Raw genomic sequence first — 22,070 nt, forward strand, 5'->3', positions numbered from 1 at the left:
CCCGAGCGCTTTACGTCTTCCAAGTCAATATTTCCGGTTCTGAACTGAGCAAACCACTAACGGACGGTGCTTTCTCTCAAGGCATCATCGCCATACACACTGCAAATTTTGTAAACCGTGTGTGCAGTGGATTTTCTTTTTCGGAAATAAAAAATCATTGAAAGAGAAGATAAATTTTTTTCTCCATTTTTAGCAAGCAGAATACCACTTAAAGATAAGGAATCTCGGTCGTAACTGATGCATAAAAGCACCTTAACTAATCCTTTTTTAGAATATGTAAACATTATCGACCTAGTAAACATGATTTTATAAACACAGAGAGGATCAAATTGAAATATTGAAAAACGCTACGAACTTATTTTAGAACCTGCATCAAACCTGAGTATAAGTTTAAATTAAAAAAAAATTATGATAATAATGCAAATAGCTTTCACGAATTACTAATTTAAACTTCTTTGTTTAAAAAAATATATAATTGAGCAGTGGGAGAAGAGTGGGGGAAACGCGTGGTGGGGCTTGTGTAGGTCTTGGCTCAGTTACCGCTGAGCAGTATATTGGGGTGGTCGTGTCTTGTTTCTTTCTGAATACGTCCTCTACACTACGTATCTGGTAAGTTTGATTTTTTTTTTTTACAATACCTGAACACTTTATGAATTCATAGCATTAGTTAGATATTAATTTATTAGTATTAGTTTTTATTTTTTAAATATGTTAAGGGAATCACTAATTCGAAAAACATCAATCGTGAAATTTAATTTTTTCATATATCATCAATTTATAAATATTGTAATAATTCCAAAAATATGTTGATAATTAATTACTACCGTAAGGATTACAGTTATTCAGACAAACGTACACACGTTATATTTTTTAAAAATATATATACATTATTAATAGATTAAAAAATTAAACTCTACCAATTAGAGTTTTTCGAATATTTTCTGAGCACTCTCATTCTGAATTTTATATTTCAAATAATAATAAACCTTCATAAATTTGTTAATATTTAACTAATGCTTCGAATTACATCTAGATTAAGTTTGTGACAAGTTTATTTAAAATAAAATAAGTATTTAAAAATAAGAAATAGTATTTTAACTATTAATAACTACTAATGTATTTATAAATAGTTACAGCTATATCTAAACTGTTATTATTATTATTATTTTTTTTTACCACAACCAGGACTATTTCTTTTTTCAGTTTATATTTATGTTCGCAATTGTTAACGAAATTATTGTAAAGTTAAATGAAGAAAGGCCTATTATTGACTTTCAGCAGAGTGTTAAAACAATCTGAACTATTATTGAAGACCTTTATCTGAATCACAAGAGATAAGATAATTAAACATGATCATATTAATTAAAAGCATGCTATTTTGTATTAGAATAATACAAAACAAAGTTTACATACTACTTTTAATGAAACTAACACTATAAAGAGAAAAAATCTATATCGAGATATTTCATGAAGACGTTTATCTGAGGAAAAGAGATAAGTCGATCATCTGTTATCAGATCTCTATTGAGGCTAGAATATTGAGCGAAAACTGAGTTCTAGAAGCCTTGAATATTTTGTGAGGCCATCGATTCATGAAGACCCCGTTCGGTATCCTTTATTAATAATTCCAAACGTACCACCTTATATCAAACAGCTAGGGTACATGACAGAAATAACCTGCCCTGACGTAGACCATAATTTACAGGTCACCATGGTCACCATCGGTCCGCTTGGTTTACTCTCTCTACAGTATGAATATTTTAAATGCTATATTTCACTTTCATTTTAGCCTCTTATGATTTACTATCAGTAACATAAGCTGTAATAAAAATTGCTAGCAATAATATTTATTTGGATATCAACTAATTACATTTAAGTCTTTGTATGTATTAATCATAAGTATATGATTCTGGTGATGTAATGATTAAGTATGTAATATATATTTTACTTTTTAATCTATTAATTTTATTATCATAATATTTAAATCTGGAGGCTCCACTAAGTCATCGAATGCCTTCCTTTCCAACCCTTATAATCAAAAATCCTCAATCCTCCTTACTTTTTCACAAATAAAATCAAACATAAAGACCTCAATACTCCTTATGTTGCAGATCTATGCCGAACCCTTTCATTCCAAAATCCTTACCACCCAAATCTACTTCTAACCTTGCTTTCTCTTCTATTTCTGATAATCCTCTGAGACGCCTGAAGAGAAGATGGCCTCAAGGTCTTCTAATGCAGATATTATTAGAGTGCTACCAATGGGTAGTATCTTCATAAATCTTATTTTGGTAATTACAGCTCATCACTTTACTTGTTGTAGTTTTATCTTAAACAGGGTTGTAAATTTCAAGAAAAAATCTATATTCATAGAAACTGTATTAGTCAAGAACCTTTTTAATTTTAATTACATAACTGTGCTAAGCGTTATTTTTAGACTGACACTAAAAATTTAAGTGCACATTATACAGATGTTATTAATTATTTAGTAATTTAAATGTAGTATATGATTGTGTTTTATAAATATTAACATAGTGGAGAAGTAATATAAATATGTTTTAAATAAATATTTCTAAATAGACGTTTCATATTTTTAAGGCAAAGAAGTAGGAGAAAATTAGCATAGATAGATATAATCTACTTGTTATCACTAGTGTAAGGATAACCTTACTTCAAGAATTGTTAATAGAATGGTTTAGATTTCTCCTAATTTATTAATCACTTTTACCTTTAAAAAAATGTTTTGTTTTTTTAATTCCAGAGCCTCCATAGCTTATGAAGTCAAAACTATTATGATATTTTCTTAAAGTTTAGGGTCAGTCCGGAAGAGATGTGTGAACTTTTACAACCCAATGAAATAATACGTAAATAGAGCATAACAATAATTATACTTATTAGAAAATATATAGCTGAATATAAAAAGCTTATGGCAGTATAATATTTAAAAAATTGTTGTACACAAAAATTTAAGATATATATAGTTGAACCTATATAACCTTTGATAATACAATGAGGTTTACTTTATGCAATGTTTCTTTTAGTTTTAATTTTACTTTTAGACACCGTATTTTGGCTCAATAATCACATTCACTATCAAGTAGAGTACATCCTCACATCTTTCACAAGGGTGATATTTAAGCCAGTTTTAGTTTTTTTTTTTCTGGTGTCATTATATTTTTCCCCACCCCAAATTTGAGGAATACCATTTATATATCTACATCTTATAAGTATTTATGCAGTTTCTCGATGTAAACTGTTTACTAATGTTTTAATTAGTATTTATTTGGCATTCAAATGTTTTAAAAACATCCTGTGATTATATTAAAAATATTTGATAAATATATATATAATAAATGGGTTTGGATTTTTTGAATTTTGTTTTTGGTTATTTTTAAAAAGATATGAATCGAAAAATTAATTTTATGGCAAATGTAAGTGATAATAATATTAAAAATTAAAATTAGAATCTAGATACATTCGGTTTTAGATTCGCCACCAAAGGCAATGGCGACCTCAGGAATGATCGACTATCCATCATTTAGTTTCAAATTGGTGATCGATTTGAGGTTTGACCATATCTCGGTTATTTATAGAGATTGAGAAAATCATTTGGACTATTTTTTAATCATACTACCTTAAAAATATTCTATCATCATATTTAGTTTCGATTTTGCTAAAATTATATTATTTATATAATTATATCAAACCGCTATTCCCTATTTTAACACATATAAAAATTAAATGCTTTTTAGGAAATCTAAATTCTGGAACACAAGCTATTTTATATAATACGCATACATGTATTATAGTTAGGCTTATCATAAACGCATATAAATTAAAACGAAATAGTACAAATAAAATATTCGGAAGCAAAGCCTTAGGCTTCTAGAACATCCGGGTCATTTTCGCTGATATCACAATTATAAAATATTACTATATTACAGGTAAAAAAAAGACATAATTAAATGAAAATAGTTTTACCTGTTATTTAATATGTTTTGTTTATTATTTTGTAAAAATAAGATGTACATTTATTGAAGAGAATGAATTTGTGAGCCAGAAAATCAAAATGTGAGTCGTTCATCAAGTTCTATTACATAGGGATATAACCAAGCCAAATAGACATTTTGAATTTTCAGCATTCTAAGAACAAACGGAAACGCTAAGGGTGTAATTTGTGCCCTTTAGGTAAAGTAAATAGGACGCATGAAGGATTTCTAGAACGGATTGATGCGGGTTCAGGGTGAACATCTGTAAAAAGGCTTACGCTAAGCTAAAATGTTCTATAACAGCGTTTTTCAGCCCCTCATTTAAACAATGAACTATTTCTAAACGTCTTACTATGCTGAAAAAATGTATTCCAGTTGTGAAATAATTTAAAATAGTAATATTTTAGACGTCGCGGTTGTGCTCATGATATATATAAACGGTACTCTAAATATATATAAACTAATAATTATTTATAAATTGAATTTTAAAAGACTAATATAAAAACGTGTCCTAAAAAATTGGACCCAAACAGAAATAGAATTGAAAAAAAAGAAAAGAATCTGTCCTTTTGAAAGCTAAGAATAGTTTGACAAACATCTGATAATAAATAATTGATATTAACATGAAATTGTGTTAAATTTAAATAAGAATTTAGAAGAGTTCAGAGTAAAAATTGTAAAAAAAATACAACAAGGTATAACCTTGGGTACCCACGAAGAGTTAAATGAATTTTCACTTTCCAAAATTTTCTTTTATTCCATTTTTTCAATAAATGGTTTTATGATTATATGTCATAACAACTACTTTAATCATTTATTGAGAATTAGTTTCAATACTACTTTTTAATTATATTTTTATAGAGTTTTCGCGAGGTTTAAAAAGTAATGAAACGATAGAAGTTTTTTGATTAATTTATTTAGATAAATAAAAAAGGAAACTAAAGTTATATAGGTAACTAAATAAAGCAATTTATTACTTAATTTAAGTTAGCTGTGTTGAGTAAAATGTTTGCATGGCAAAATATAAATTTAATATTTAAGGGATATATTTAATATTTTTATATTGGGAGCGCGGTGGTACAGTGGTAAGGCACGATGCTACTAATTCCAAGAATCCGGGTTCGAAGTCCACCCAACCTCATATTTGGGTACCCTTATTGGATAAAAATCTGGCGGTCGAGCGTGACTCTGAACAAATCTCACCTCCTTGTACAACCTTTAGTCTAGTAACCGTACTTTCTTTCATAGTACTGAACCCCTGACCCTTCATGGGTTGTAGCGGTACAGATTTAAATTTTAATATAATATTTAAATAATTTTAATCCCAGCCGTATTTTATTTTTTGTTTTCATTTCTTATTTTTGAGGAGGAAACAATTTTCTTTGTGACCTGACACCAGATTCTTGACAATTTATGAAAAGTGAAAAAATAATAAAACTCCTTAAAGAGAAACATTGAAACTTTTTATCAAAATGTATGGTACTACTGTCATGACATATAAATCGTATAAATTTATACTGTGAAAGTCAAAAACTCATCCAAATATTCGTAGATATCCAAGAGGTGTGAGTTTTTTGAATTTATATAGATTTTAATTTTTTAAGAAAATTGAAAAACAAAGAATATTAGCATGTCTTTCAGAGTTAGAGCTCTGGTAGAGAGAAATGCATTATTTAGCCATGCTGCCCAAATAAATTGGGTTGCTACAATACACAGCACACTAATCTATCCATGATTGGACATATATACAATACATATATTCACATGATATAACAAAAACGACCTTTTCCTTTTAGAATCAATACTCGTCTGTACAATAAATATAAATATTTTAATTATTTTTTTCTATTTACATATTTCATTCCATTTGACAATTTTATTTCATTTAATTTACAATTTTAATCTCCCTATTCCACTCTCTCATACCTCCCCTCTCCAGTGATCTGCTAGATATGATCCACATTCGATCCGTTAAACAAAGTAAACGAATTTATCATTAGATAACAATGTAAAATCAATATACATAATCAACAGACATAATAGTCACATTAGTTTACAAAAAAAATAAATAAATCAAAACTAATTTATTGATTTTAAAAAAACAAAAAATTAGTTTAAAAAATACTTCTATGAATAAATTAGTTAAAAGAAATAATTTAAGGAATAAATAAATTAAGAGAGTAAATTAAATAAAAATTGAATAGTTCGTCATATTAAGATTGATCATTTATCAGCACAAATTGTTAATGATGATTAAGTGTTATATTTTTGCATTCATTATTTTTCCTTTCTGCTGGTATCTGTTGTTTTTTTTGTAGGACATGCTCTTTAAATTTTGATTGTGTCTGTATTTTGAAACTCGATTATTATACTTTTTTGGAGCAAAATGTTTTTTACTTTAACGTATATTTAAAAATAATCTCATTCTTTTTTTCTCTTTTTATTTATTGAAACGATTTCAAAACCAGTGAATAGATATTTACGTTTTTCTTATATAGTTAATAGTATTCACAGAAGTACATCTTAACGTCATCTTCCTAAGGAGCTATCGATACCTAGCCTGCAAGTCTTAAAGCATGTGCCGGCCATAGTTTCTTTCTTAAGCTTATCTTGGTTAAATGGATAAATGGTACTTAAATCATGAAAGTGCCCTTCTTTCGGTATTTAAGATTTTGGCTACATTCTTTATCAAAATTATACTCAGGAGAATTACTTTCTTTTGTTCAAATTTGGAGTGTAAGTATTTTTTTAAAAGATAAAATATTAGGAATTACGTTTATGTTGACTATACATTTCATGCTTATGACGATTTGAACTTTCAACATTTGACTTGAATAATTTATGACTCCCTTTAAACAAGTTCTGACATTTATGCTTTTCAGATATAATAAAAAAAAAAAATATTAAATTACTAAAATATTTTCAGTTTGGTGCAAAAGAACCTTCGTCGGTTAAGGACTCATTCATAGCTATCTTCATTCATAGCAACAATTCGGCTGAGATTAAGAGGATGATTCAGATTCAATTTTAGAAATCTGCGCTTTTAGAAACGCACAAGCTCCAGTTTTGAGGGAGTCACTTTTTTTTTTTTTTTGATCGATTACAAAGGTTCATTATTGAACGTAACAAACCATCGTATATCTTATCAATATTATAATGTATATTTTTTCTCATGTTCTTCTTGATTTAATGTGATGTCAAAAATATTATATATAATAAAAAGAAAATTAATATAGGTGTAATTTTAAATTACATGTTTGCATCTAATACCATTAATATTATATTTTCGTAAAAATGTCATTTCCCATAATTTTTACCTAAGCTGGTGTGAAAAATTTAAAAAAGCTTGATTTTTTTTTAAATGAATATGTGCAAGTTTAATGTTAAAAACAAAAAATACAATACAGTGTTGATTTAGGTATCTTCAATTTTCTACCAACTAACAGTTTCTTTCCATGATGGTATGAATGAAAATTTGTCTAGAAATAATAGAAAGACGAGTGTTTCATTATGATTTCCTCTAAATTTTTCTCTAAATCGTTGATGAATTGATTAAATCAACAAAACATGTGAAATAAATTATAACTTATTATAAAGGTAGAATGTATTAGTGATAAAAAAAGTCCAGCCTTATTTTCATGTGACGAATGCACCTTTTTATTTTTCACTCTCTAAAATTTAATATAAGTATTTAACTACTGCCATACATTTTCGGTAATAAAAAATGTAGTGCGGTGCCTATCAAGAAACATTCACTTCTCACTCTGCGTAATGGTAAATTAAACCTGAATTGTAAATGTTGACCTTAAAAATAATTTGATGTAAGATCAAAATGGAGTGGTACAGGCCTTAGCACTCTAGGGAATAGCACTCTAAGGATGTTTTACACTAGCAGGTCTCGTGGCCATCTTCTTTTCAGGCGCCTTGGAGGTTTGTCAGGAATGGAAGAGGAAGGTTGGGTGGTTAGGGTGTTTATAATACGAGGAATGATATCTGGTTCGGACTAGCTCGGTTACATATGGAACATTAATGTCTTTATGTATGATTTTATTTGTGACAAAGTAAGGAGCATTGAGGATTTTACGAAGGATTTTGGATTGCAAGGATAGGATATGAGAGGAATTCGTAGCGGTACAGATTTTCTTTTTTAAGTGAATATATTTCAAGATTCGTGACTTATAGTCAACTAGTTTTTTTTTTTCGGTTTCGTTCACAAAAAAAAGTAAAGGACTACTATTTCAATGTTTTTGTAAATCCATGGTTGCTACGACAATAGAACCACAAAAATATTTATTTTCTTCTTTAAATACTTATCAAATTCTTATGAAAAATTTGGATAATTATAATTGTTTCATTGTCCATTGTTTCTTTCTGTTCACAATAAGAGATGGTTAATTATATAAAACAAACAATATCAAAGGTAGTGTAGAGGAAAATGGTTTGAAACTTAGACATTTTAACTCGATTGCTTCAATCAGGATAAGGCCACGCTGATATTAAATACCACCTGATTATACTTAAATATGACGAGTATAATCAAAAGAGTCGTTTTGGAGAAAATGGTAAACAAGTTTAAAATCGATTTTAAATATGATACTTTCTCTAAGTTTATTTTAGTATTTGTTGCTGCAAAATCTTAGAGCTATTAATCAATTAATTTCAGTTATCTACAAGTTTTTATCTTTCACCTTGGCTTTTCACTTACCACGGACATACACACACACGGGAACACGTAAACGGGGACATAGAGACAATTTTGCGTTACTTGGTTATTTGTGCATAGGAAACCTTGAAACTCGGATATAAACTCACACGAACGCAATGCTTCTCATACTATATTTACCATATATAGGAAAGTGAAGGAAAAAATGATTTTCAACATACTGAAAACATCATAAAATCCGAGTGAATGACGATGACTCAGAGTTGATGGGATTGTATAATGATTTATTCAATTCAGAGGTCACGAAATGAAGTGTTCAATATGGCTTTATCTCATCACCAACACATAGCGCTCACAGTTACAACACGCATACCCAAATATATCAAAGACTGAGTAAGCAGAAAAAATATTAATACTTCATCATTTAATTCTTGTTCCTAAATATGCTCATTGTTTACTGCAACTATCTATGGCAAATTTAGAGCGATAATTGGTTAAGATAAATGTATTTGGAAATAAATAATGATATGAAAATACAAGTAATGCTAATGCAAAGTTCTTCTTAGTCCTAATGTAATCTAAATATTTCTGTGTATTACTTGATAACTTCAAAAATCTGTAGTTTACTTTTACAAGCTGAAAGAAGGAAGGTATTGATGAGTCTAGAATTTAATGCTTCTCGCAAAGTATTAAAATAACACATTTATATAATTTATAATCATTTAATAAAATAACACACTTAATTTTCTCTGTCTGTTATGTTTGTTTTTAACATTATTGCCCAAAACTTCTTAAACTAACTTTCTTTTAAACAATAATATAAACGGAATCGAACATATAGAAACAACTATTAAGAGCCTTGAAACATATAGCACAAAGTGAAAGCAGTGATGTCCCAGGTATTGAGAATGATGAAGTTCTCTTCCTGTGTGCTTTAGATATTAAAAAAAAATCAAAAAGTGTAAGGAGTAAGGAAGAGAGGTCGTTATATGATTACACAATGCGGTGTAGTGTACTTTGATGAGCCATTTATAGCAAAGGAAAGATTTCTTATAACACATCAAGTTTCAAAACTAATTTTAAAAAATGTTTTGGTTAGGTCTGAAGCATTTTTGAAATATCTGGACCCTTATACTCTTACAACCCAAGAAGCGGGGAATTGCTGTTTTAAACATACATTTTCAATACGCTGGTGTTACTCACGGAACTATCTTCGGTTCCATCCTTCATAGTTCATCCCAGCCAATCCTAACACTATTCTCACCACATATACCAATGACACATGTTTACTCGCAGTTAATAATAACCATTTAATTGCATTCCAATCCATCCAATCCCATACCAGAACCCTCGAAGAATGGTGTTGAAATTGGAGGACTAAAATTAATCCAAACAAATTCCATCAAATCACCTTTATCCTTCGTCGTAAACAACTGAGCGCCATATACTATCCTTGCATAGTATTCCTCTTACCACTGTAGAACAGATCCGCCTTGGATTACGTGTGGATAAATTACTAACTTGGAATCTTCACACAAGACTGAAAAGACAGGAAATTGGACGTCTATTTCGACTATTTCTACAGCACTTACTGGATAAACGGTATAAACTTCCAATTCAATACAAAACACTTATCTACGTGACTATAATAAGGCCTACCTGGACATACAGAGTTGAGATTTGGGACTCAACTAAAACTTTGAATTCCTCTCGTATCCAATCCTTAATCTAAAATCCTTAATGCTCCTTACTTTGTCACAAATAAAATCATCCATAAAGACCTTAATGTTCCTTATGTAGCTCGAACCAGATTCCAATTTTTCCATTATAAACTCCCTAACCACTCAAGCCCATTAGTTTCTGACCTTACTTCCTCTTTCATTCTTGGCAATCTTCCGAGGCGTCTGAAAAGAAGATGCCTCGAGACCTTATATTGTAAAAATGTTTTAGAGTGCTGCCAATGGATAGTTTCTGTACATGTCTGTATCATATTATTATGATCTTACATCAAATTTACTGGATGTATTGATATGTAATTACAGTTGTAAATGTCAATAAATAAATAATAAAAAAATTAAATAAAAAACATACATTTAAAATTATAATTGGCTTAATTTTATACCTCTGATCATTATCTATAATCAGGAAACAACTTTTTTTTTTCAGTATAGTCTTTTTTTACTTATGTTATTTGAATCGTGCCCTAATTTTATAATTTCCCACATACCAAATCATTATCTGTAACTAAATGTTAAGTCCTATATCGTTTTATAGGAAAATATATGTACAATACTTTATGATTATTTGGATGAAGTGGATACTAGATTATACCTTTAATTCTATTTAATTTACCAAAAAGTTCGATTTTTCTTTTTGAGTAAAATTATATAACTTCAATTGGAATTTTGAAATGATGATTTTTTTTTTAATTCTTAAGATATACATATTTTACAAAATGTATTCAAAATGTGTGTTCAACATAGAGGAATAAATTAGTGGTTATCACTCTGATTGCCATATCTGGTTCTGTTTCATCTCTCGTGTTTCCGATGATATTTACATTGTATAACGGTGGTGCATGCTTCTCTGATAGTTCTACTTCAATGCAAATTCGCCCTGACCCAAGGCCAACCCGATAGAGCCTCGTCCTCAGGTACCGCCGCTACAAGTTTAATTTCAGTGCCTGGAATCCTGTCCTTCTAAAACGGCGACTAGACGGCTCTTCGGAGTGACCATCGCTCACGTAGCCTTCCTCTTCTCAACTATTGGTCTTATTATACGGGGCTTAGGGCCATTGTTTGAGCACAAGGAACCGTAATCGAGCTTGTAGCTTGTTCTTAACCTCCATGACAATCAACACAATAGAGCTTTTGCCAAATGTAATTATTTCTGGCCGAGTGTTTGCCATCCTCATTAGTACTGCCTAGAAACGGGTATTTTCCAAATGGGGATTGTGTGGTTGTTTCACCAATACAGAAAAGGTGTCCATTTTTAATGGCCATAAAAAATATGGCCCCACTTGCATAACAGTCACAATAAAAATTATTCGAAATATTTTTAAAAAATAAACCTGTGAATTATGATATTGATGAAGCAACAATTTATTATTTTTTTAATGGACTATTTCTTGCAATGTGCTGAACCATACTGATTCAAATGAAGTTAATTTACTTGAGCTACAGTGTAAGCATGAAATTAAAGTTAAGTTAATGTTTAACAATTAATAAAATTCTGATTTTTGATTGAAATTTAAGATTTCCCAATTCATGAATGTGTTTGATTAAAGCTAATAATGAAAATTGTTTTTTTTAAAATCTAAAATTTATTTAAATAATAATAAAATAATACTCATGAACAGAGACGTTTTTATATCATTAGATTCCTGTATCAGTTTTTTATGATATAAAAGAAACAAACAGGAATTTAAAATATAACCTGGATTTTTTTTTCATAATATTTATTTCTAAATATATATTTATAAAACCAACTAACACAGATTTAATTAATACAATATAATCCTCGAAGTTTTGCCACTTGAATCAATTGATTTTTAATATTACCTCCATTATATTGATTTTTAACAACTCTAATGCATTACTTTCCTGATAAGGGTCTGGTTTATATCTATAAATCTGTCGTATGTCAAGCTCTGCGTGAGATATTACACAGTTCTCGGGGAAACCCAATCCATATCCATCGTAACAAGGTTATTTCTCCCTTGACTGAAGTACTTATTTAAGGACCAGGAAGGATCTTTCATATAGAATAGCTTTATTATTTACATTATTATTATTATTATTTAACTTTTTGAAACTTGATGAATTCACTCTATCCGAGTTACATAAATACGTATTTGCTTAGCCAATAATTTCACTTAACAACGTTTCAGTTTCTTTGCCCATTTCAAATTTCAATCTGAAAACGTCTGCCAATAATATAGCTCAGTATAGCTTCCTTACTGTTTATATATTTTTTCCAGACCCTTCTTTAGAACCCACACAATCTCCGAAATCTTCATCAAAATCGGAAGAAGGTTTGATTGACTATGATTGAACTCCAATTTGACAACAGAAAGAAAAAAAAAGAACCAACTTCTTTTAGTTTCAGACAAAATGTAATATACTTATGGAAACTTTCGATTTTGAGGAACTATTTTTTTTTTATTTCCCGCATGGATATGATTTTGCCTACTTTTGGTAGTGATGTGGCAAAATATATAGCATCAATTATCCATTTTTATTGTTTGATGTACTCAATACTACATTGCTTCCTCTCATTACCGAAGGTGGCATTCGATTCATGCAGGAAATGACAAAAAATATTTTTCAGATGCTTAAGTTTTAGACTCCAAAGAACAAATTCTTTTCATTTTTTAGTCTGTTTGTAGCTAAATTTGTGTTCAGGCATAGTCGCTCGAACCGTTAATCCGATTTTGAAGACATTTTCAGGGATTGTGTGGATTTGTAGTTGGTGACCCAGTAGGTCCCATAGAGTTTTTTTCATATTCCATTGACTTCTTTTGTTTACTTCTGCGTAAACCTATCTTTCATGGAACATCTAAGATAATAGACTAGCATTATTTTAATTTGTAGAAGAATTTGTGCATTCTCACACGGGCCCCTCGTCATGTATCTTGTCAGCATGTGACAGCAGATCCCTTGGTCAACTCGTATCTTTCCCTTTGTGAGTTAATCACTTTTAGTTGGGAAGGTTTCATTAACCATGACTTGTAAATATTTCATCTGTACCGGACTAAGCTTGGAGTTTCCTGATCCACACTGATGTCACAGATGTGACACATGGTAAGTTCTGTGAGTAGTATCTTTAGGACACTGGCTTCTCCTTTCCGTGGTGGGGGTTCCTATGTTCAGTTGCTTCTTCCCCATATTCTTCTTCTGATCAGTCATTTCCTTATCGATTGGTTCTCTCAAGTACCACCAAATGATATAGATCAATTATGATTGGACGAATTCCCCTCTCTTTTCAGTCTACAATCTCTAACCTCTCTTCTTCGTATATATATTTTGGTGTAGCTATGTATATAAAAGGAGTCACTACCCAATCATTAGGCTTTAGTCACAAAACATAAAGTAACTTAGCTTTCAGCTTAGTGCTTAGTTTGTAAGAAGTTTGTTTCAAATATTCATTTTACAATGAAACTAAATCTTAAAATCTTTACTGTTGTTTGAGTCGGTTAATTCTAATATTTCGAAAACGCTTTATCCGATTTGGCTCTGGAAGTTGGAGATGAATATGAAAATGGCCTCTTATTAATTTTAGCCACAAAATTCACCTCGCCTTGCGTAATAGAATTTTTCAGGACACGCTGTTCTCGTCAATTTCTTTTGTAAAATGACAATTAAAATTCATTCTTAAATTTTGACTTATAGGTAATTAATTATGTACCTAAATACAAAGGAGAAATGTAATGTAGTGACCTATGTACTTAGCTAAAGATTTTATATGTTAAAATAATTAATTAGCAATAATTTAACTTATTATTCTTTTCATGCTGTAAGTTTTCTTCCTTTTTATGAGGATAGGCTAAAAATGACATTCTAAAATTATTTTCATTAGTCTACTCATTAAATATAAAAACGAAATTTAATAATAACAATAGACTACTTCAACTCGTTATTTTTCAGTTGTATAATTACTCATACTAAACTTCAAAGATCCTAAACTCATCCTTACCAAAAATTATATAAGAGATCTATTATTTTTGAAAGCTACCCTCAGTTGGATTGGTGAGGTTTAGCAGATGGAGGAAGAAAATTGGCTTTCGAGGAGAAAGCTTTTGGGGAATCCCAGTCGTAATTGGGATCGTGGAACTGCAGTCTAGGTTAGTGTAGTATCACATGGGCAATGGGGACTGGGATCAATATCTCCCTACTTTTTCGTTTTAAAACCACTTTTTTACTTTCATTAACCTATGTTTGGAAGATATAGTATTACTTTCACGTACATTAATAAGAAATACATAGTAAGAGCAAGTATTGAAAATTGAAATTTTTCGTATTCCAGTTTTCGAAGGAAACGTGATCTTTCTTGCCCCTGAATCCAAATGAATCCATGAATAAATATGTCTCGTAAAATGGTCTGTGTGTGTGAATAGCTTGGCTAAAAATGAAGTCCTACGAAACTGAAATTACTTATTTAATATGGGCATATTTATGTTCGTGATTTCTACATCGATAAACCGAAAAAATTAAATTTTCTATAGCAAGATAAAAAATTTTTTTTTTTATTTGACTTCCCTGTCTTTTTTCGAAAATCGCAAAAATAGAGATAACTTCACCAATCTACACAAAACCTGTGAATGTATATAGGGTGCTAAGTGAAAGTTGAGTGATGCCTGGACCGCACCAGATTTTTCCTTGCTGGTTTTCCTGAAGTTAAGGATTGGTGACCATAATGTACTGTATATTTCAAGGGATTTAGAAGGGCGCACTAAACTAGTCTGAAGACGAAGAGGGGAAATAAACAAGATACAAAAAAAAATATATATATATTTTTCAGCACTAACCGTTTCTTTTATATATAAAGGTTGTGGGTTTCGGCACCACTTAAACTGTTCACAAAAAGAGGAGCAATATGCAAAAAAAGAGAAAATGGATGAGGAATGACTCAGCCGAGATTCATCTGCTAGTATGGCACTCGTTCAGCTGCTATGGCCCTCTGTCAGAACAATATGACCCCTACTTATTTCATAATGTACCATCGCTTGATCTACAATTTATTTCGAAGCTAAAGAAGTTTGTTTTGGATGGCTTCCAAGAAAAAGTACTAGTTTTGTTAATTTTAGTCAGAATTTTCTAGTTATAATCTTGTTAAACTAAGTTAACGTAGTGCTAAGAATGTTAATGTCTGGTCAGTTAAACGATATTCTATATAGGGCCTAAGATAGGAATCGCTTGGGTTGCAGTAATAAACCATACTGATAAAAGACTTATGGGCCAAGGACCACGCAAGGTGGACTTAACATAAGCGATATGATAAGTAAAGGCCCTGCCTATACTATACACTATACTATACATATTAGTGGCTTAGAAGAGTAAATGTAAAGTGAAGTTAGGTTATTTAATATTCTAATTTTTAAATTTCCTGTTATTATTGTCAATCATATCACTGGTTTGCTTGATTAGTTGCACTTCTGATAAAAATTTTGATTTTATTTAGTATCGGATATATTCCACAGATAGTATCTTAGACCGTGGTTACTTTCTTTACTGAGGTCGTCATACAGAGATTCCTAAAGCTGCTAGAGTTGTTACATATTAACTTCAGTCTACGTTACAATCTATGGAATAACATGAATAAAACAAAAACTTTTCAGATAAGATTATTCAAGCAGCATATCTATCATTAGTCTTCTTTTGTCACAACAGGTGGATGTAGCAAGGCCAATGTCAACATATGTTTTCGGTTTTTTTTTACCTGATTCTTGTATTATTTTAAAAACATTTTACCCATGTCTTGGAGCATAGTATCTCTCCAGCGGCCCTTGTGTTTCCATCTACTTCCCTTTTCAGCCGATGTGCACTCGTAAACGATCTTTGGCTTCAAACTGTCTGTCTTCCATACTCGAAACGTGGTCAAACCAATCCAGTACTTGGATTCTGATGCTGTCCGAGATATTCAAGTCTTTGTATGTATTATAAAGACCCCTATTTTTAATCTTCATTTACTGGTTCTAGAATTTTCCTCAACATTCTACTCTAAAGTCAATCTAGTAGATCACTAGACTTTTTATTGATAGAACAGATTTCACGGGAATAGTTTACCACGGATTTAATTAGCTTTTTTGTATAACCCTGAACTTTGTGGTTTTAATGGTTTGCTTAAAACGGGAAGAGGAGACTTCAAGATACTTAAATAGAGCAATATTTAAAAAGCGCCTGAAATTGAAAGACGGAGTGAAACCCTCCACTCCTGCATTTTTTTTTCGTACTCCCTGACGAAATAAGTAATTGAATACATACATATAGGTAGGTACATAGATGTATATCTGGTCAGTCAGAAGTGGTTATTAGAACAGACTGCACATATATTTCTGTTAATAATACTTAAATAATGTAAAGACAGATGCAATTATTTTCTCTTCGATTAGTTGTGGATAATAAATGATGATTGCCAGTTTTAATACAGCCTAAAGAATCTATCGTTGACTCTAAAATGAAACCTTTTTCTATTAATAAACCCAAATTTTCAAATAACGTATGGTGTTTATCAAAGACATCCTTTCCTCATGTCGCTTAGAGTTTAAATAGGACAAGAGCTGTGTTACAAATATACAGGGTCCCTTTGTGGAAAGGAATCCAATTAATTAGCAATTCAATTTTAAGAACAAGTCAAGCAACACACAATCAAAGGTTTGGATTGTTGTTACTTCCTTTTGACATTTTTTTTTCAGCGTCATATAAATAAAACCGTCTGAAATATTGTCCTTACTCTTCACATCCTGTCAGCGATTCATGCGGTTTGTAGATTAGTATCTAATAAATTGCTAAGAGTGATTTGCGGTTGGCGATGATTTTGATTGTGATAATTGGTGGAATTTGCCCATTGTTTGGTGTGGTTATTGTTGTCTTTTAAGCAGATACTGTTTTATTTAATATCAAATACCCTACATTCACTTCGGTTTCTTACTGTCATACAGGTTGTTCATGATCTGATTGAAATAGCAGTTTTTTTTTTGTGTTTTGTAAATTCTAAAATTAAAGTGTTTTGGTCTTAATTATGGTAAGTGAAATTTCTTTTTGTTCTGAAGTTGATTTTGTGGTCTCTTATAGTTCTTTTTATTTTTTAAATATTTTGCATGTGGATTGCATCATGTTTTTAGAGATAAAATAGTTTGGGAATTTTTTTTTCTTTGACCATATCTACAGGTCATTTTCAGTAATTGCAAGAATTTTCAGTATCGCAAATAATTCATGAACTAAATGACTTACAAAAGATCAAAATACTCTTCTGCTAAAAAGATTGTTCTCTACAGATTCGGTTTATTCCTATCATAAATATTTACCAGAAATTTATGGTTCAAATATTAAAAAAAAAAATGTTCGAATTATTTTTTCTCTGAGAAATAATTTATATCTTTGTATGGTGAGTAGTTCCCTAATCGTAGTTCAGTCAGGAGAAATATATTTATAATAATATAAATTATTTTTATCTATTATAATAAATAACATTCCTACTAAATGTGACTTTGGTTTTTTATGACATTATTATTTGAATTTTTTTCCAAATTTAAACATTAATGTCTTCGTTGAGCTGAGGTCAAAAATTTGAAACTCACATAAGCTAAAGTTAACACATATAGTTACAGACAGCTTGAATTAACGATAGAAAATGGAAATTTTCATCTGCTTTATAGAAAACTGGATGAAGATAATTAAAAACTACTATTAAAATGGAACTTCAAATAAGAAAAATGTAAAACAAATTGTGAAAAAAAAATGCAATAAATGAATAAAAAATATTACAGGAAAGCTATTTAAACATTACTTAACTTCACAATCAAGATAACAGTAACATGATTATATGCAATTAATTTTGTCATCTTCATTATGATATAAAATTAAGTATACATCGTATTGATAATTTTGTAGGCATATTGTTCGCATGAAAAACATTAATAAGTTTTTTAAATTATTCCGCAGTCCAGTTAAAACTTACTTGCACTTATTAAGTTAGGTTACTCATTAGGCTTACTTTAATTTTAAAAACAATAGCCAAACATCAACAAAGTAAATAAAGATTTAAGGTTTATATTTACCATTAACCTTTACAAAACGCTGTAACTTCTGTAAATTTCAGATTTTAACTCCAGCCTTATCAGATATCTTCAAGCTTAAATGTTTTAAATTTTAATGAGTCATAAAAAAACAAAGATACATTCAGTGGGAATGATATTTATTCTGGTTTAACTATTATTTTGGTGATATATCACCAAACAATGATAAAACGTGTGTATAATATTGATTTTCATAGAGCTAACGTGTTTTAAAATAGATTTTGTTGAAATTTGAACGTTAAATTTCATATTAATTTGTATTGTGTAAGGAGTAGGAATAAATTGAATTTATTGAGAACAAGTATTTTATCTCACAATATTGCATTTAAAATGGTCTTTGCTTTCTTTAAACCGCGAATGCTTGTAATTACTGCCCCTTAAAAGAAAATTGGCTGACCAAAAATCCAAGTTATATGAGCCCTGATGCGATTCTCATGAAGACAACCTATAAAATTTGTTTTATATTATTTTCGCACTCAATACTAATGTTTTTGAATATACCTTAATCATTGATGTCATAATTCCTTAAATTGTCTTTTTTGCAGGTTGATTGCCTATGTCACATATTTTAAAACAAAAATAAATATTAAAATAATATCATAACAATTCCAAAATATCTTTTTAAAATGTTTCTTAATAAGGTTAAATTATAAGCAACAAATTAAAAAAGGACGCTAATAAATCATAAATAAATTAAGATTAGAAATAAAGTGATAACAGAGTCCTAACCTGTTGATGGTAGGTTTTATTGTTAATATTGTTAATGAGGTTAAGGAAAATCAATTTTTTTGGAATAATTTTTGAATTGAAAATATAATGTTTGTAAGTTAATAATCATTTCAAAAAGATCATTTGGAACTGTTATGATATTAATTTAATGTTCATTTTTGTTTTTAAAGATATGACATGGACAATTACCCTTAAAAAAAGACAATTTAAGGAATTATGATATTTATGATTAAGGCATATTCAAAAACATTAGTATTGTGTGTGGAAATAATGTAATAATAATATGGGAAAAAATTTTATAGGTTGTCTTCTTGAGAATGGCCAATGGGCCGAAACGTTGGAGGTTTTTAAAATAAATAGTTGAGAGAAAAAGTGGATCATTGAGATTTGTGTTAATAGTTATATATATATATACTATATATATCATATATACTATATACATCATATATATATATATAACTATATATACAGAGGGTACTAAGATAAGGCGACAAACTCCGGGTAATGATTCTACACCTTTAGTGCTACAAAGCCCTCTTGGCCCTTGTTAACAATTCTAAAACATAAGGGCAGAATCTCAGTTTGTATGTTTTTTTTCTGAATAACACGACTTATATAAAAACTTGCTTTACTCGGCCAGTCATTTCTTCCACTTATAATAAAATATGGACTACAGTAGTTTTCCCGGAATCATAGAGAAAGGCAATCGTTATACCAATGAAGAAATATTCTAATGATATAAAAGTCAGTAACCATCGGCCTATATTCCTATTTTTATATATTTTGAAACTCCTTAAAAAATGGTAATTAATAGGTTAATACCCTATTAGAGAACACAAAACTTCTTATGTGCTTCCCAATGTGGCTTCAGGAAAAATCGCTTCACTATCCATCAAATAATGAATCTTGAAAACGAAATTCAAACGGCCTTCTCAAATCAATAGCTCTTGAAAGCCGCCTTCATAGATATCCAGTAGAAGTGATAGCGGCTTTAGCGCACTTACTCAGCCTCCACTGGCTCATTACCAGTAACGCGGTGAGATGGCAGCGCTGGGATCTCGAAGAGCCCTGCACTACCCTGATAGAGTGGGCTTGGGGATCCTCTGGTCGAGATTGTAAATATTGTATATAATTTATTTTACTTTGTTTAATTATCAAAATGTTCATTTTATTTATTTATTTTTCTATTAATATACATATAGAGATTTTATTTATTTACTTGTTTTATTTTACTTATTATTATTCTTAATTTTGGTATGAATGTGTTCAAATAGAACTATTACTCATTGCCCAAGTTTGTAGCAGATCGTAGTACTTATCAATAAATATAGTAATTATCTATTTATCATAGATATCCATAAGGTATGTGTGGGGTATATGGCGATATAATGTGGTTAGCACGCCAGCCAAACTCAGTCTCAAAGGGTTTACATTTATGAACAACTTTCTTAAAGAGAGGACATTAAAAGTGAAAGTTGGTCGTCACCTTTCTCAAAAGCTACCTCCGAAAAATGGTACACTCGTCTAAGTGTAACATTCTTTTTAATAGCCATCAACAGCATATTGAAAACATCTGCTGAAGTCAAATGTTCTTTATTTACAGATGATTTTACAATATACATAGGAGGCAAGTCTCTGCTAAACACCGAATGGAACTCTGCTATACACACTAACATTGAGATACCATTGAGGTACCATGGTCCATGACAACGGACTTGAGCTTCTCACCCCGATCAGTCATATACTATGGGACTGTCACCTACAGCTCAGCTAGTGCAACTTTAAAACTTTTAGACTCAATATATAACCAAGGACTTCGTTTCCGCATCGGTTCATTTAGGACTACCTCCGTAGAAAGCTTGTATGTAGAGAGTGGTGAGCCCGCATTAGAAAAAAAGAAGGAAATATTTCACATACATCAAATTACGTTGGGGCGCTGATGTGAAGGAAAACCTCATCGCTCATAAATTCATGAGACACTCAATTGTAAACGAAGAATATAATACATTAAATTAGTGGTTCCTAAACTTTTTTGCCACGGTACCCATTATGGGAAAATTAAATTTCGCAGCACCCTTATTAAACTAAAATTCAAATTCGCGGCACTCATACTCTTAATAATAAATTATTAAAGGCAAATTACTTTTTTTTAATTACGACGAATTCAGTACATAATTTGACACAAATCGAAAGCCCAACCGATTACAGTTTAGTACAGCTGTGTTTTCGAAGCCCACAACGTCTCATTATGTGCACCACCAACTTCACAAACAACGGGAACAGCTGTATTCTAACTACTGTTTTTGATTTATTGATGTTATAAACTTTTAGTTACTAACAAATCGAACTCGGATGTTGGATGTGCATTTTTCATAGACTCAGTTTGTCAGAAATTCTTCCAGAAACAAATAGTGTATACGCTGGAGAATTTTATTGCTACTGGAAAGCCCTAACCCTCACAATAAAACACGAAGTATGGATATCACTTTATTGTTTCAGATTATCTAAGTTCTCTCAAGTCATTAGAAAATAGAAGGTCTAATAATGTTTTTGTAATGAAAATCCAGCTTCTTAATATAGAATGTATAAATTCAGGAAAAATTATCAAATTCCTGTTGGTTCCATCTCACTGAAGTATCAGAAAAACGAGGAAGCTGCTAAAATGCTCCGACGTAATACACAGGAATACGTCTACAGCTTTGGATCCTCGTGAGTATGTAAGGAAAAAAATATGTATTTCTGAGTCAATGAGTGGAGTAGAACAGGCGAAAAATTAAAGAAAATCGTGAAGAGCTGTAAAACTGCAGAGAAGAAACCGACGCGAAGAAGTTGTACTTCCCAGAATGCACATCGGACGTACTTCCATGACAATTGCATATCTTTTAGAGGGACT

At 30.3% G+C, this 22,070-nt stretch overlaps 1 protein-coding gene across 2 annotated transcripts in view; it reads left to right on the forward strand.

Moving 5' to 3' along the window:
* Positions 1-505: 505 nt before the first annotated feature.
* The window catches only part of LOC106684619 (serine/threonine-protein kinase NIM1), a gene marked incomplete at its 3' end in the record, with an annotated part of 166,384 nt that continues 144,819 nt past the window's right edge, over positions 506-22,070 (forward strand). Inside the window, 1 exon segment of one of the 2 annotated variants that reach the window (XM_014426804.3) lies at positions 506-609. 2 annotated transcript variants of the gene reach the window in all.

Source organism: Halyomorpha halys, unplaced genomic scaffold, assembly GCF_000696795.3.
Source record: "Halyomorpha halys isolate HHAL.00 unplaced genomic scaffold, Hhal_1.1 Scaffold595.1, whole genome shotgun sequence".
NCBI lineage: Eukaryota > Metazoa > Arthropoda > Insecta > Hemiptera > Pentatomidae > Halyomorpha > Halyomorpha halys.